This window comes from Rhodnius prolixus, unplaced genomic scaffold (assembly GCF_049639745.1).
Source record: "Rhodnius prolixus isolate KJV_2025 unplaced genomic scaffold, Rpr scaffold_3, whole genome shotgun sequence".
Lineage (NCBI taxonomy): Eukaryota > Metazoa > Arthropoda > Insecta > Hemiptera > Reduviidae > Rhodnius > Rhodnius prolixus.
In genome coordinates this window covers 12,903,871-12,921,304 of record NW_027411603.1, presented here as the reverse complement: position 1 = coordinate 12,921,304, position 17,434 = coordinate 12,903,871, and the positions used below count along the sequence as shown (strand labels likewise).

Below are 17,434 nucleotides of genomic sequence, written 5' to 3'. Positions count from 1 at the left end.
TGGTGTTTAAAATTTAATAGACATTCTTAGGTTACAAAATAGTAAAACCTAAAAATATTTATCTAAATTCACGACGGAAAGTCCCGATAGCTCACAGCCGCCTAGCTGGTGTCATAATGCGGCCCTAACAGTCCTTCCCCCATTCTAATAAACAATCTACCTCGCAATCTACAGTCTAGTAGAAGTGGACAATATATCGATCCAAATCTACAAAACAATTATTATGTACTACTTGAATGATATATGGACAACATTTATACAAATCTCTACAGGCAGATATACCATTCAATTAATCTTGAATAACGTTTAGATCCATCAATAGATCTAGTATAACCATTTCATCAAAGTGCGCTATGAAATGTAAGTGGTCGAATTACACTTCACCATTGATGGCTTAGTTTTGGAGCAAACATTAATCTACTTAAGTATTTAATTGAAATAAATAGTCACTAATTTATTGCAAGTATTTAATAGAAAAGTGAATTACTGAAAATATGTACTACGAATTATAATTGAAAAACCAACTAATTTTTGTAACGTTTATGATTAACAAAAACGTGACATTTTTTCGAGCCATACATACATTCATAATGATCAAAAAATTATAATGGTAATATCTATTATTAGGTTAATGTTTCATATAAATATGATAAAACTTTTGATACACAGTAACAGTTAGTAAGCAGAGTTTAAAGGTCAATTATTGTACACATAAAGTTTATGCCCTATGAGAATAGAACATGGCAGGGTTACATTGTGCAATTAGTAGAAGCGTTGCAGCCTACCAAAAAATCTATATTTACCATTTGGCTTCCGAAGCATCACAATAGGATTCATCTAGGGACTTTGAAATGACTCAAACATCCTCATGCAAAAATTTATCTCCTTCTTCCATTATTGGATCTTGTAAGATAAGAGAGATGAGGAAAACCCTCTGCTTTAACTTGTTTGTCATCAATCATAATCACGAGTTCGATAATCATTGTAGCTTTGATTTTCTTTTAATTACATCCAGCGCTTTCAGTAGAATCGTTTCAATAATTGGAATTCGGGTTGTGTTAGACGTTATTCAAAATACCCAGAAGCTTATTCGAAGATAACAAGGAAAGATGATTTTCAGTGGGAATATATAACATAATGTTGTGGTATTTGTAGCAAAAGAATCTACACTGGAAGTGAAAGACTATTCTCTAGGCAAGAGTATTGGGCAGGCAAGAAAACTAATTAATGAGAGAAGGATCCCTCTTAGCCAATATGGTACCGTTTCGAAAGGTTTCAGAAAAATTTTCGTTTGTAAGGAATCCAATCCTTTAGAATCCTCTCTGCTTGCCACATGAAATGCTACTTTTTAGAAATTTATATAAATTTAACCTTGAACAACGAACTGATCATTTAATCTAAGACGATAATTACGACTGTCTATAGTTACCTCTTCAGTTCCAATATATTAACTTCTCGTGCTATTTACTTAACATTATCCACGATCCCAAAGTCGTTGCAGCTCCCTCCGCTCTATTGTTTAAGCACAGTTAATAATAATCGCCAACAGCAAAATTAATTGAAACAATGAGCACAAAATTTAGAATTCTACAAAAAAAAATATATAAAAAAAAATAGCAATTAGTTAGCTACAAGGAATTGCATTCAACTAAACAGAAATTTTACACTGGAATAGTGAAAATCATGATCAATAAAATTATATAACTAAGATACAAAATAGAACTAAAATCTAAACCTTAATTTTAAAGATTAAGAAATTTATTCATTTTATAACTGAAATAACGAAAATCTTTAGTAGATATTATAATGAACTACATAAGTTTAAACCTAACAAACACTATGACTCTAAATAAAAAATAGAGTCTTTGCACTTTCACTTATAAACTTTCCCCTGGAAATAGTGCTGATATCTTGCTCAAAAGTTTTTATAAGTGTTTAACTAGATGTTCTAGCCATTGCACATGCATGGTTAAGTATGCTTGGCACAAAAGTTAAGTTTTAACTCAACAGAAACTATGACCCAATCTTCTAATTATGCACATGCTAATCAATTACTTTTGGATCAATTAAGAATTTACTCACTTGTCCTTTCTAAAATTTTTCGCAGTTACAGCCACATTTTCATTTTTATAACATTTTAATGTTATTATATTCTCTCTCGGAAACCCTTCTAAGATCAGAATGAACTACTCACTATTTGGCCTTATTTTGGTAGTCACTTTCTTTTATAGGAACCTCCTATAAACTCTTGCTCTCGCTGGAGGAATTAGACAGTGGTAAAAGAAATTAGTTGAGTGCCAGGGGCTCAAACTTCTTGAGCTACAGGAGTTTGCCTGAAGAGTGATCATCGCCTAACGTAGGGGAGTGGGTCGGATCCATGAACACACAGATATATTTAGATAGTTAATTTGACTTCTTTAACAATATACAGAATAACATAAGTGAATTTTGGAGAAGGTAAATAAACATTCAGAACGCTAAAGGTCTCTCGTCTAAAATACGCCTTTTCAGCAAGTGCGATTTTATTCGGGTGCACTATTAATAACAATAAAATTCTTAGCTCACTCCAAGTATATGAAGAAGAAAAATAGACCGATACTAAGTAACCTTAAACCTTAAAGAGAATTTATAAGTTAGAACACTGAGAATTTGTTAAGAGGAAATGAGTGTTTTACTCATGTAAGGGTGTAGCAAAAAATACTCATTTCTCATAAAACATGATCCCAAAATTTGATACTTCAGCATCTCCTTGGTAACACAACAAAGAAATTTAAAAAATCTTAGTAGCTTAAATTTTAGATTACAGAGTATAAGAACATTTCCTGGGTATATGGTTAGGGGATAAAATTAAAGAGAACGCTAGAAATGAAGATTAGTGAAGATGGATGCTGGGAACAAAGCGAGAGATGGGAAGGTAAATAGGGAGAAGAAGCCCGAAGGGCATTAATTAGAAGTTTAGTAAGGGTGCGGGATCATCACTTGTGAAGACTGATTAGCAAGCACGCCTAGTACTGGATGCTTCCTCGTCTGCCGCCCGCAACTCCAAGCCTGTGTAGGTAGTCGAACGGAAGGGGGACAGTCGTGTCCTCACAGAAGAAAGACCTTAATCTGTTATAATGTCAACTATTTACCACCCTCTCTGCTTCTCATTAACTCTCACTACTTATATATATATATGTAGCGCCCAAATCGACCGTAATAGTTCTTCTGGCCAAGTATTTACAATCTTCATTACATTCACTAGAGGATAATATACATAGTGTACAGCATTATATATAGAAATAGCCACAACTCACAAATACTAAATCAAACAAACTTTTAACTTAAATTAAATTCACACGGCTCTTTAAGTTTGCTTTTGTAAATCACTTAGATATATGCACTCGTTTACAAATTAGATAAATTTTGCACAAAACAAATCGTTTTGATTATTTAATTGAAATTTAGTAATTATTTGTCCACCAAAAATAATTTTCAACTTATATTTCCCATTGTATTAAAAAAAATATACACACATTTACTTAAGCAAAAATCTATTGAGATCATATTAAGTAATTTCATATTTTTGACGGATGAAAGGTACCATCATTCAATGATTCATTTTCCCAATTATTACTTTCAAATTTGGTAGGTCTACTTAAATTCCTCTGTTAATCAATAGTTCATTTCTTTGACATAATTAAACTACATTCTATAGGAAAAATCAGCCTAATAAATTTTATATATTTGAAGAAGACTATAAAGGAAATTTTTTAAATGTTAGAGACAAATTTTTACCGAGATCTTAGGTTCCAAATCTTAAGTCTTTAGAATTATTGTCAGTCGCCTCTAACAAGCCTTTTAGCAGCAGTGGCTAAAGATTACAGCTGGCTTTCTCCATCAAGTAAATCGTTGAGAGAGTCCTGACGTTCTCCTCCAATTCATATATCTTCACCTTCATGATTCAACTTCCTTCAAGAATTTGAGTGTTATACTTCCCATTTGAGAAACTTTTTAATTCACAAAGTGTCAATTCAAGATAAGGCAGCAGTGGTTCTCAGAACTTTTCTGTTTCTCTGATTCCAAATAAGGTCCACTAAATGGAATTTATTTTTGATTGGCAATGATGAATCTGTGTTTATCTGGAGCGTTTTAACTTGTCAATGTAACAGACATTTTCAACCATCAATGAAATTCTGATTTAATTGACTATCTCAGTGAATGATGTATCATCCCTTTATCGCTTTATTTTGAAATTATTGATGACTTTTCGATATTTTCTTCTTTTTTTTATGATGCATTTCTTAATTTCTGTTTCTAATTCCAATGTCCTGCAACAGATATTCGAGCGATAAATTTTAAAATTCTTACGAGAAAACTTTGAATATTCATTTTTATGTGTCTGTTGGGATCGTACAGAAGCGGAAACCTCAAAGCTAAGAAGTATTCTGGTAATAAGTTCAAAAGAATATTGAGGTGGTGCACTGCAAGGTGCTCAAGGTTAGTGGACGGCGGAACAGGCTGGGTTGAAGAAATCATATATGCATCAGGAGTGAATTTGACTGAATCATGGGATTCAGTATGCTAGTATGGACTAGCAAGTGCATGGTTCGCTAGACTGCCCTTAAGACGCAAATAACAGTAGCAAAGAAATCTACAATCGAACATGTCTCCAGTGTAGATGCCTGAAGAAGAATTATGCCCCCCAAGTACTTATTTTACATTGCGGTAAATTTATTCAGTAAAAAAAATCTTACGACTCCTTTCGGCAGCTGACACTGCCAGCCGTTTAACGTATCGTGTTAACTAAGCTACAACTCACTTTAGTGTATATACCTTTCTCTGAGTTTTCATCTGTGAAAACATATTATTGTGAGTTTCAGTGGTGAATGGTAATTTCAATTAGATCTTAAACAACATGGTACAGAAATCAAACTGCAAACTAATAAAAATATTATATCTAATAAGAAGCAAAATACAACTAGTTCATTAAAGTTTGACACTATTAAAAGCTGACGCTGTAAGCGAATAGTTTGGAACTAAGGTAAAATGGTAAAGCTAGTTAGGTTGATTCAGGCAAATTTTTATTGGACAAAGTGTAATATTTATAAAATTATAATATTATAATTATAATTTTAGTTCCTGATGTAGAAGTGGTTTTAGCATGTCAATTAGGATAACCAAATTCCTGATTAATAATAGAATTTACAATTTCAATCGACAAATAAGAAACTTGATTCTAAATCGAACTACAAATTCGGAATAAAAGGTAGAAATCCTCATCTTTCTTAATTTGTTTAATTAATTATTAGTTTATTTAAATTTAGAGAACTATTGGATTGTTATATCAATAATAAATTTGAGAATCTATAATTAATAAGATATAGTGAAAATATCTATTTAAGATAAAGAGCATTTAAGATTAAAACACATTAAGAAGGAAAATGTACAGGAAAATTCATTTATGTTAAAATTTGGACAAGAATAGTTTTGTATTCTACTGTGTCATCTGGAACTGCATGCCGACTAGCCACCAAACTATTTACATGAACTTTACAAACTAATTTCCACTCTAACAACACCAAGTTACAATATTATATCAGATTTTAGAGCAATAAATTATAAACTACGAATTGTTATATTGTAAGGCGTTTATCTTATTCTATTGTAAATAAATTATTTATTTATAAATTTTTTATTAATGTAGTTACGCAAATCTTGAATAATAATTATACGTATATATATATATAAAAATCTTTCAATTCAGTTTTTTGTTATGATTTTTAGATCAACGTAAGAGTCCTGCTAGACGATAAATGACTCTCACCAGGTGGCTACTACGAAGGACAGCCCTTTGCATGAGGACTTAGGAGGAGGTACTTCGAACTAGCATGCGAATTCAAATCCATCCATCCAAGCAATCTTTATCGGTCAAGACAGAAGTTACTGACAGTTCTTGACTCGGACTAGGCTAGGGTCCATTCTGATAAGTTGTCATTGTAAACTATAAAAGAAAAACAATGTATGAAATTAACAGAAATTATAAAATGAAGCCAGTGATACCAAATTCACTCATAGTTTTTATTTCTTTAAAGCATCCAAAACTTTTGGCATTAAGTGTGGAAAGTTTGAACTGCAAAGATTTTAATTCCTACCAGGAAATTAACTCAATTCCCAGCATGGATTTAAAACTCATTTGGACTAATGTCTGAATTGCAGTACTTTCCTTAATTAAAACCAATCGTAGCCTCACAAACCGAGCAACTTTAAAGTCTTGAGATTAGAACATAGTATTGTGGAAAATTTTCAAAGAAAATATATTTTCATGGAACAGAATACAACAATATTTCAACTACTGTTGTATTGATCTACCTAGTAAAGTAGACAAATTAAAACAAAGAAAACAATTACGTAAAACAATTAACTCTAACTAGAAACAGAAAGACTAATAGCATCTAATTGTTCAGGTCACTTTATTAACAGCTCTTCACGTTTATTACCATTTTTAAAGGTCTCTTTTGCATCTTTTGTGTGCCACACTCTTCAAACGGTTGCTTGAGAAAGTAGAGCGGCATATAGAACTGCAATTTTTGAATTGTCAGCCACCGAAAGTACTTATTCAGAACCGTCCCGGCTCGGGTGAGCGGACATATGTCCCGTACTACGCGTTTTCGAATAACTTTTATCAACTACTTATCTCTATTATGTAGATAAGAAAGCCTGAGTTAAAGCGGGAAAGCCACAAGCAGTTTGATAATCTACCTCTCACAAATCAAAATTAGATCAATTTTTCCCGAAATTTCATTTTGTAGAGCAAAAAGAAATACAGTTTTACAGAACGTGCAAGTAATAGGTTCGCGAACAACTGGCTGCTCATAGAGTTTCTCTTCTATGGCAGGATTTCTAATATTCACTGTTCGGTGATGTGTAGTGTTGTCGGAAGCTTTGCGAACTTTGTACTTAGAAATTTCAATTATAAATTAGGTTTCACAAGGTATGTGAATTAAGGATAGTAAGGAGTTTAAAAAAATTCTTAGGATCACTTATCTAGAAAATTTTAAAAGACGAAAAACCACCTCATCAAATGTTGATCTTAACTTCAGATCTTAAAGTGACGAGTTTCCTTTGTTTTGTTTTTTAATTAATCTACTAATACCCACAAGCAGCTGACCTCACAAAAGTGTTTCAGGAAAACTGTAATTCATTACTTTGAAGACCTTAAAACACTTATTTCCAAGGGAAACTCCTTTTTAAATTTGTTAGCAATGCTATCCGTTCAAGAATGTTTAGCAAATCTATCTAAAACTGTGAAAGAGGGGATTTGTACACAAGCCAAAACTTTCATTAAGTAAAAAGGCGCCCATTAAATAAATTTTATAAACAAAAAACAACGTATTTATTCAAAACAATTTAACAATAAAGTTAGGCGGATAACCCTCCCATCCATTTATTTTCTTGTCAACGTTTATACAATAAATACAAATAAATAACGACTAGTAGATTTGGGAGCTTATTCTCTACACATGTGAGCCAAGTTAACCAGAGCTGCACTGAACAGTGCCAAATCTTAAGCCTGCAACATATACGAGCCGGCATATTGTAAATCTAGATCTGTTAAATTTATAAACGCACTCTAGTTGGTGTATATAACCAGGGCTTAAAATTCTTGGCCGAAAAAACGGCCAAACCCTCTTGTATTTCTCAATATTTACATTTCCACTAAGGGTGTCTCAAAACTACTGGCGTAACACCACTTTTTACTGTATTTATTTACTTTTTATACTGCATTACATGTAGCATAAATTTTTCGAAATTTGACTTATTCTTAGAAGAGAAAGTATTGCGATCGCGTCCAAATTCATTTCCCAAATTTAGCTTTCACCGGAAATACTAATACTGAGAAACTCTGTATAAAAAAGTTTTGGCGCGTAGTTTCCATAGATGTATGAGCATGAGTTTGCTTCTTGGGAATACGCCAAAGCTTACTGATTACTTCCATTGAAAGGAAAACTACACCTAATGGATTCTTCAGTTTTTAGCATTGTTTTCAACGATGGCTCTAATGATTTTCAAAAAACTTAGTGCATTATTTATCCCTATATACCTGCCAATTGTTCTTGAAATTTCTTCTCAGAATAGTTTACTTTTTTTTACTAAAGTTTACTAGTTATATTCCTATATCACTATTTAACCAAAGGAGCAAATCATAAAATTTGTACAGTATGTAAAACAAAGAGAAACCCTGGAACTTTAAAAGTTTTCTTACTAGAACTATAAGGGGACGTCAACAAGCCTCTTTTCCTCAAAGAGCAGACATGATTAACCAAAGGCCCTAGTGTAAATTGTGACTTCAAGTGAAAGAAATGAGGCCTCCCTGTTCACCGGCTATGCAATCGCAAGGCTGCGGCGTGAGAAGATCATGTCATAAAAACTACTATTAGGTAAAACTTTGTACCTCTTAAAGAATGGAAGCTTAAAAATTTTATTAAATTAAAATACTTTTAATTACAGTTTAAGAATTATTTACAAAGCTTTGAGGTTTCAGGCTTCATTATTAAAAATAGTCATTAAATTTAACGAAAAAGTCACAAAAAATGTTAACTAAAGTAGGTGCTTTAGTCTCTTGTATTTTTATTCCCTTTATAGAAAAAGAAGTTAGAACTACAATTCACAATATTTTATGTACGGGTAAGGAGGGGAGGTTTGATCCACTAGACCTTTCAAGGGACTTGTAACTCTGGCCGCAGTACCTCGGAGGTAAGAACTCTTCCTGTGTCCCAATACATAACAATAATATTGCAATTGTCCCAGATGTATTCTTTAAAATAAATTTTGTAGAAAAGAACATCAAACAAAACTGATACGCCTTGCATAGGAAGAGAAAAAGCAACTCCCTTAACAATATGAGAAAAACTGAAAGTTGTCAGAAGTGATATTGACAAAAGATACGAGGAAATTGTAGAAGAGGAATAAGAGGAAAAAATAAAAAGGGGTCACAGAAAACATCGCCTAACCTGCTCTAGGCCAGTAGCTTTTTTTATCCTAATAAAAAACAACTAAAATGAATTGTTTTAGCACTATATAAAAATAACTTGAAAAAAAAATAGTTTTTATGCAGATAAGTTTTAATAAACAGAAATGAGCCGAAATGTTTCGAGAAAATCATGGATAATTCGCACGTTCGATATGTCAAGTAATTGAGTAAGGAACAAAAAAAATAACACATTTTTCTCAATAAAGAAATACTTCTAGGAGTGAGGCAGGCCATAGATCTGTAAAGGACCGACTATAATCGAGACTGATTTGAGGCGTGCCACGATATGAGTTTAGGATGAATTTAGTAATCTGACGGATTGCCTCATCGGCCACTTTCGGTCTCGGTTGGCACCTGACGAAGAAGAACCTGGAGTATGATAGTACCTGCAGATACTGTCGGGAGATAGGAGAAAGAAAGATGGAGATGAAAAAGAAGAGATGGAAGAATGACAGGCTGGACGCTATTATCTAAGGATGGTTTAAACACTTGAGAACTTGAGGTTACAAAAGTGGTGCACTCTACCCTAGAATACTCTAATATTTCTCCGACATGTTGAATTGGAGAGAGAGGTGGGGTTTCGCTTTGCACCAATAAGGATGCCACAATAGATCTTGTAAAGTCGTAGTGCATCATCTTAGCCCGAAAAAAGAGTTACTTAGCCTTCTTGGAAATTTGAGAGACTTTAAAAACTATGTTAAGACAGAGAGTATGCAAAAGTGAAAGCTTTTTTTGTTTTTTTGAGATATTTCGTACACACACATACCACTTTTTTTTACCTTGAGACCGCCGCATAGCATGTTTTTTCTTTGACAAATCAAAATGGAAAATTTGACACAATACTGGAACCAAAACTTCCTCTTCTTACCTCAAACATAAGAAAGTACAACAAATTTTATTACTTAATTCAAATTTTATTGAAAATTCCGTAGTAGAATTACACTTGCATAAGTGCTACACTACAGTTACTAAATATTTTTATAAAACAATACTTTAATTACTTTTATGTAATATAATACACAAAACCATCCGATCCAAACCACATACATCCCATTCTATGTACGGTTTTTACTTTCTATTATTCTACCAATAAAGAAAATACTTTAACACCCTTTCCAGCTCAATGATGCGTCACTAGCTTAAAATATATTATTTCATGCTTAATTTTGACCAAATTATACAATTGGCATCATTTTAGTTTTATTTTTCATGACTGTTAAGGCAACACTAGTCGTGATTTTTACATTTTTTCTGCATTTTTTCTGTATAATAATTTAGACCAGAAAGGGTTAAGATGAGTTCGTGAGGAGTTTGAGGACTAATTTTGTGACAATTTTTCGATTACTAGTTTTCAGTGGAATCATCCAGTTTAAAGTTTCCTGATTCAAAAAAAAAAATTATTATAAATACAATAACATATTAAACCTTCAATGATGTTGGTTTGTGTGATAATTGCAGCTCAAAAGTGGAAACTTGCGGAAAGCATGGAACCAGATGGACATTTAGCGTCCGAAATCTCCAAACCGAGAGTTATTTTTTACAGAAGATATTTTTCTATATTTTTGTAAATTGCTCCAACAATTTTCTCAAAATTTCATAGATAAATTGCATACACACATAGATGTAAAAGTTTTACTTTAATTATTTTCTAGGGGGAAAGAAAAAACTTTTTTAGAGCAAGAACAGGGGTCGGGTGAAATAAAGCTTTATTTCATTGTTTTAAGAAGATAATAAATTCAAAAATTGGAGTTAGGAAGAAAATTTAATTAGTTAGAAACTCTAGGATCTTAGTAAGAGAATGTCGTGTGAGTGTCCTCACTAGATTTTCATTTTTATTCTATTTTTAATGTAAATAAAAGCACACACACTCAACTGAAGAACATATTTATTCGGGTCAGTAAATTTTTAATTTTTGCCTCTCTCTGAAATCTCTCGACTTGCCTTGCATCAGTTTGTTAAAAGAGTTTTGGGGGGCGGGGGGAATTAGTGACCAGGAGAGTGTAGGAGGACAATGGAGTAGCTTGTCTTTTATAATAACTTCACTTCAACAGCTCTAGGACATAAATTTTTATGTTTAAAATATTAAAAATTTTAAAAACACTTGATACAAGAATATTATAAAAAAGAAAAAATAAAGCAAGGAAAATTGTTACAAGCTAAACAGTATTTTAATGTTGCAATAAACAAAAGAAGAGCGGCCAGAAGAAGACCCTATAGGCGATGTGTTTGTATATAACGTAAATAGGACTAAAATTGAATTGCAAGTAGATGTGCGCGGCCACCCACTTCTTGTCTATGGCACCGATTTTCCACTCGGCCATGCTGAAGAATAACTCTAGTACACATCTTCCAATCTCATCTTATTTTTTCCCCTCTAATTTTTTTGTAACTTATTTTAGAAAATATTTTTGAAGAGAGATTAACTGATTTTTTTTGTTTAACAACATATATGAAAAATGAGTAAGTACAGATGCTACTGTTACACTAATTCGCTTCCTTGTACATTAACACTAGAATAAGAATTTTTGAGAACAGTAGGAGCTCACAGGAAAAGTAAATCTAATGGCAGCACGAACTTTTTGACGTTTATCCAATTAATATTTAACTTCTACACTTACTTTAATGCTCTGAAATCTGTATGGATGAGTGGTGTTGAAAACTCCTAGTTTTCTCTACATGTCAAACGTTTTGGCATGGAGTGTGCTCATGAGTGGCTGATGTACAGGGGTATTACTGATCAGGACACACCATGCCCAAATCGTTTAGCATGTAGAGAAAACTAGGAGTTTTCAATACCATCCAGCCAAACACTAATCACAAAATTAATATTTCACTATATATCAATTACATATAAAAATATTCATTCTCTACTGTAATAAATGTTTAAAGTTACTTTCCTGCAGACGTAAATAAAAAACCAAAACTGGTGAGTAGAAATTTAACAAGCTTGCAATGTATGCAAACTTAAGTTGATATTATCCAGCATTGCCAATCTAATCGGTCTTATACTAGAATGCACTTCTAATTTATTGAACCCCACTTCTTGGTGTAACTTTTATAACCGAATAGAAAGTAAGTAAAATCAAGATTATCTTGGTTTGAGTTTATACTTGACTGTGAGGAAAAAGAAAGATTCTACAAGAAGATATAGATGATAGTACTAAATGACATAGATGCCACTTGGAAAATTACAAATTACAGAGGCCAAGGTGACGCCTCTGAATTACTTTAGTGTGATTTAGAATCGCAGGATGATAATGTATAGAATATTTTATATGATAACAAGATAGTTAGCTGGATGAAATCTTTTACTTGAAGTAGAATGTAAAATATGGTAAGACATTGTTTGGCGAATAGCGGTGTAGAGCTTTACCAGATAAAAGAGTAACCTCTAGAGACGGGGCTTAAAGCTGAATTAAGAAGCTTGTTGAACTATGCATGTCAGATTATGTTATGTGTCATGTGTTTTACAACAATGTAGTGAATGTTTAGCTTCAAATAAAGACTTCATTTACTTATTTTCACATCACTGTTATTAAAACCACATTGGATTATCGCATGAAATAGTTCGAACCATAGTATAATTACACTATTTCTTTCACAAAAATGATCTAATAAAAATAATTATCTATTCCTTGAATCATTTCACGTCTGAAATATAAGTAATAAACAACAAGGGATCTATAGTCTCTAGCGATAGGTAACAAAAATAGCAAGCTATTGTAATAAGTTTCGTTCGCAGAGGTGTCTTACATAAATGGTAACGCCGTAGTAAAAATTCTAGCAACTTATCCTATTCTAGCAGTAACGCGAACTCTTCTCTTCTCTATGGTTTAGTCTTTGTGATTGAATTGTGCAGCAACATTCAAGATAGGACAGATAAACAGAATTGGCTCCTCCCTCTTAAAGGGTCGCTTCTCCAGTTGCCACAACAGGTACACTCTCAAACGTATTCCTTAAAATAGTTCCTAGTTACTTTCGAAGGCTTGCTAGAAGAAAAGCAAGAGCAAGACCTTTTTTTTATCTCAAAAAGGACCCAAATCTGTTAACATTTTAAATGATGTTTAACAAGCAAAATAAATCTAGAACTAATTAACCACATTTATTTATTTTTTATGCAAACAGGTTAAAAACAAGTTAAATATTTAGGTAACAAATTAGGCCGACAGATAACAGAAATATTACTTTACTTCAGGAACAGAAATGAGAAAATTTTCTGTAAAACTATCATTAATTTTTCTTTCGTTTTTGTTTTCTTGCATTTAGTTTTGTCCAAACATTCACGTTGCTAAAAACTGTTGGCCCAGCAAGATAAAGTGCCGGATAAGAGGCTAACTTAGCCGGGGTTAATTACTTTCTGATTAAAGTAGACAAAAAATTTTTGTCAGCTTTTTTTATAATTAAAATTAAAAAAGAAAAGGTTATTTTTTTTTATTGGTGTAAAAGGAGGGACCATGCGACAACCACAACCACAGCCGACCTCCTGGAACCCATGTGGGCACGCTACTCCAATCTGAAAGTTTAGGCCGAAGAAATACGTAGTTGTATACATCAGCTACCTCTGCATGCCCCAAGAGTAATATAAAGTGTTACGGGTTTTAAATATTGTTAATGTTGTTAGAATGAGAAACCCGTAGAGGTACTCATCCAGGAAAAAGTAAATGTTCCATTTTTTCCTTCCGAAAATTTCGAAATTTAATTTAATTAATCTCAGAAAAGCATTTCAAACTTTGGTATGTCCGTTTTGATTTCAAATTCTTTCAAATTCATTTAGAAGGAAGGATATTCCGCTGAATCGGTCAATCCTGGCTTACGCCACTGAATGAAAGAAGAAATGGCGAGCTCCTCCTATTGTATTTCTAAATACAGATGAACTAAAAGCCGTATGTCGAGAGAAAGTTATTGTACATTTTCGTTCAATTAAATAACAGTCTAACAGACTTCGCTGGACTATACATTGAGCAAGAAAGTAGTAGGCCGAAATCCCAGAAGCAGTGTTGAGAAGCAGGCTTTAAGTTAAGATGGGCTGAAAGCCCGTACTCTTCTCAGGAAAGTATTTGGAAAGCGACTGTCAAGGTGAATCTTTTTGCTGCTAACGAAAGAGAATTGAAGGGAATAGAAATAAAACAGATTGTAGATGGCTTGTAAATAATAAAAACAGGTTTCGAAGGTTCCATTGAATTATTTAAAACAAAATGATCTGAAGTAAATAAGAACAATAAATGAAAATTAAGTATGATACAACTGATGAATGTCCAAACTAAAGATTTGTAATGAATAATGAATCCTTACAGAAAATCCGCTCCTTTTTCTTGATTTTGTGGATAGAAAATAAACTATTGCAAAATTATGTTTTAGAACGGTCATTAAAATAAGGTCTTTTCCTTTCCAAATTAGGATAAGGTGCTCTAGAAGTTAGTGTTAATTACTTAAAGTGGAAGTGAGTGACCGTCAATTAGAGGAGCCATGCTTGGGTTCCGCTGAAACATTTCCTCCTCCCAGCGCCTAGGAGATTTCTCTACATTTATCTGGTTCTCTCCGGCAGTTCCATTTGTCAATTAGATTTTGTTTCCAATTATGCTCGGTTGCAGCACCGCACCGTCATCCTTAACATTACAATACCAATCTCGTTCTCTCGCTCATAATGGAATATTCAGACTTACTAATACTAGCCCTGTTTTAGAACATTAATTATTATGTTTCATTAAAAATTCATTCATTTAATGATTTTATTTTCAGATTGAAATAATACCATCTTACTTTAATAAATGGTTTTTGTTTTACTAAAATAAGAAGATATTCATTGAATTTTCAAAAAAAAAACACTTTTTAGAAAGATAGTGTTTTAAACGGCCATGGGCCAAAGATAAAATATGAGAGAAAAGGGATATTTCTCATAAAAGATTATAAAGAGAATCATTAACTGAATTAATTACTCAGTCTAAAAGAAGTTAAATTGATTATTTTCCAATTAATTCATTCCTCTCTAATCAATAACTTTTTTAACATGAATATGTAAACAGCAAAAGTTAATTCAAATTATTACAGAATTATTCACTTTATTTTTTTAAAGGCGCGTCAATATCTTGGATAATTAGCAAAAGGAGCCTTTTCTGCGCACGGCTTTTCTTCGGATATTTCTCTCGTTAAAGACAACCTAGTCTAAATTTTAATGAACTCACACCGGAGTGTAAGCAGAAATCGGTACTAATTTAGTCGCTACCAGTAAATGAATAATTTTTTGGTATTATTCGGTTAAATTAAAGACTTACTTATTGAACAAGAGAGAATAAATACACTTTTCTCTAGAAAAGGATATTCTTTTTTTTTCTGCAATCGTTTAAATAATTTAGAAGATAAATGCTTAATACTTCTACTAATTGGTTAATCAGAGGAAAGTTAGCCTAGAAATAGAATATTGAATTAACTACGAAATTTAGAAACAAATTACAAAGAAAAATCCTTATTTTTTATTTATGTTTAGTGTAAACCCAATTATTTCTGTAACTAGCAATGGTAACTTGCCTGTTGACTGGTTGGCCTAATTTTACTATAACAATAAGTATTAAGGAAAATTATCAAGCAATTCAGCACAATATCTAGCGCATTAATAAAGAAGGTAGTTTTCTACAATTTATTTAATTTGAGAAGTTTTTTTTTATAAAAAAAATTCACCACTACGAAGAGCAGATCCATGATCTGTTGCTAGCCAGAATAAAAGTAGATATATCTTTAATTCCAAAGCAGGGGCAATCAAAATTTCTGTAATACTTAAATAATGTGGATAAATTACGATTACAATTGTATTTATTTAGTTATGCACTCAATTTAATTTGGAGCGCTTGTGTTACCCAAGTAAATATGAAAACTTAATAATTAAGCGTAGAGTAGAACAATGATTGAAACTGTTTTCAATCATGAGTGAATGAAATTTAAACTTAAAAGACAGATAAAATATTTTATTACAAGATTAAAAAATAAATAAATTTCTATAATTATCTAACTCTACACTTTTTAAACAATTTATTTTCATTATGTACAAACTTTAACAAGACAAATGGTGAAAATCCTGCGATTCAGCCAGATTCTCTTTTCTCCTACTTATAGTGTTGTCCATTATTATTAGGAAGAGGAAAGAGTTTGAAATTGCTTTTTTATTAAGTGTTATCCAGCTGGTGCCACGGGATAAGCAGTCGCCGGTCGTGAATCTGTATTCAACATTTAGACGAGAAATGTTAGGAGATTGCGGAAAGTGTTAGGGACACCATTAAGCCGGGTAGGATAGTACCACCTCCACCCATCGTTTCCAAATCCAACTAGAGCCAGTATCAGTCCGACCCACTTAGTGATTGCTATCAACCTTAACTTTGCAGAACATTAACTGAACCGTACGGCCGACCGTTATGTATGCTTGAAAATTTCATTTAGTTTACATAAGTGACAGTGTATGTGTGCGTTGGAATACTATGTGATTGAGTCAGTGTGATCCCATTTGGAAGAGACCCACACAAGTGAGAGGGTAATAGAAACTGTGTAAACTGAGCTGAACGCTCCTGTTCAATTTGAATCCAAATTGAACAGCAGAATTATGCTTCCAGAAATATCCTTTTAACCTTAGCTAATCAAAGATATAGCTAAAATATTTAAACACATAATTGTATTAAGCATAATAACTTCTGAGCTAAAAACAATCCGGTATGAATCACTTGCACGGCTATCTCTTACTGTGTTTCCGACAATTGGAATAGGCCAACTTGCTTCAAACTTCCAGGGTTATAACCTTCAATATAGGGTAGCCACAAAGGATCTTCTGTCTTCAATAGTGACACACTTAATTGTGTTATCCACTAAAGTTTCTCAGTTGAATCAGAGTTTCGGATAAGCCAACCCGCTGCAAAAAGCTTTTAGCATCTGTTGGGATAATCAGGCTGCGTTGAAGGCCTGAACTCCTGTTTTTTTGTTTTTGTTTTTTACCTCCAGGATAGGTGTTGGAAGGTTCTGAGACTGAAAGAGCTAGCTACTACAATTAAAATTCTTCTAGACTTGTGGGAATTTTGGGTAACACAGAGGAGAATAGATTGGCCAAATCTCCTCCTTATCAATCCCGAACCCGCTACTAGCATGTTACCTTTCTAAGCGAGAACATCCTCACAGCCATCATCTTTCAACCTTCTCCAAATGGGATCACACTGACTCGATCACGTAGTATTCCAACGCGCACACATACACTGTCATAAGCTCGGCGGGGAATCGACAGTCCAAAATGTTGATGGAATTCGTCCAGAATTGTTGAGATACTGTGGGAATCTCTGGGCACCATTCTTGGTTCCGCATTGAACATATGGTTTAAATACCAGAACAAATTGGGAGAAAACAACCCATCGATCTAATGACGATTGTTTAAGGTGTGAGGAGATTAGG

General features: G+C 32.8%; 1 protein-coding gene across 17 annotated transcripts in view; it reads right to left on the bottom strand.

Moving 5' to 3' along the window:
- LOC141453273 (uncharacterized) overlaps positions 1-17,434 on the bottom strand; it is a 234,731-nt gene that overhangs the window by 124,410 nt on the left and 92,887 nt on the right. For 3 of the 17 annotated variants that reach the window (XM_074126278.1, XM_074126285.1, XM_074126281.1), the window contains 4 exons: positions 9,793-9,881; positions 5,807-5,983; positions 3,778-4,310; positions 1,430-1,587 (listed from right to left, as the gene is read on the bottom strand). The exons of 8 other annotated variants lie outside the window; for them this stretch is intronic. The gene's annotated coding sequence lies outside the window, so the exon portion shown is untranslated. Of the gene's footprint in view, positions 1-1,429; positions 1,588-3,777; positions 4,311-5,806; positions 5,984-9,779; positions 9,882-17,434 lie in introns of all 17 variants that reach the window. 6 more of the 17 variants (XM_074126279.1, XM_074126286.1, XM_074126280.1 and 3 more) reach the window with 5 other exon arrangements.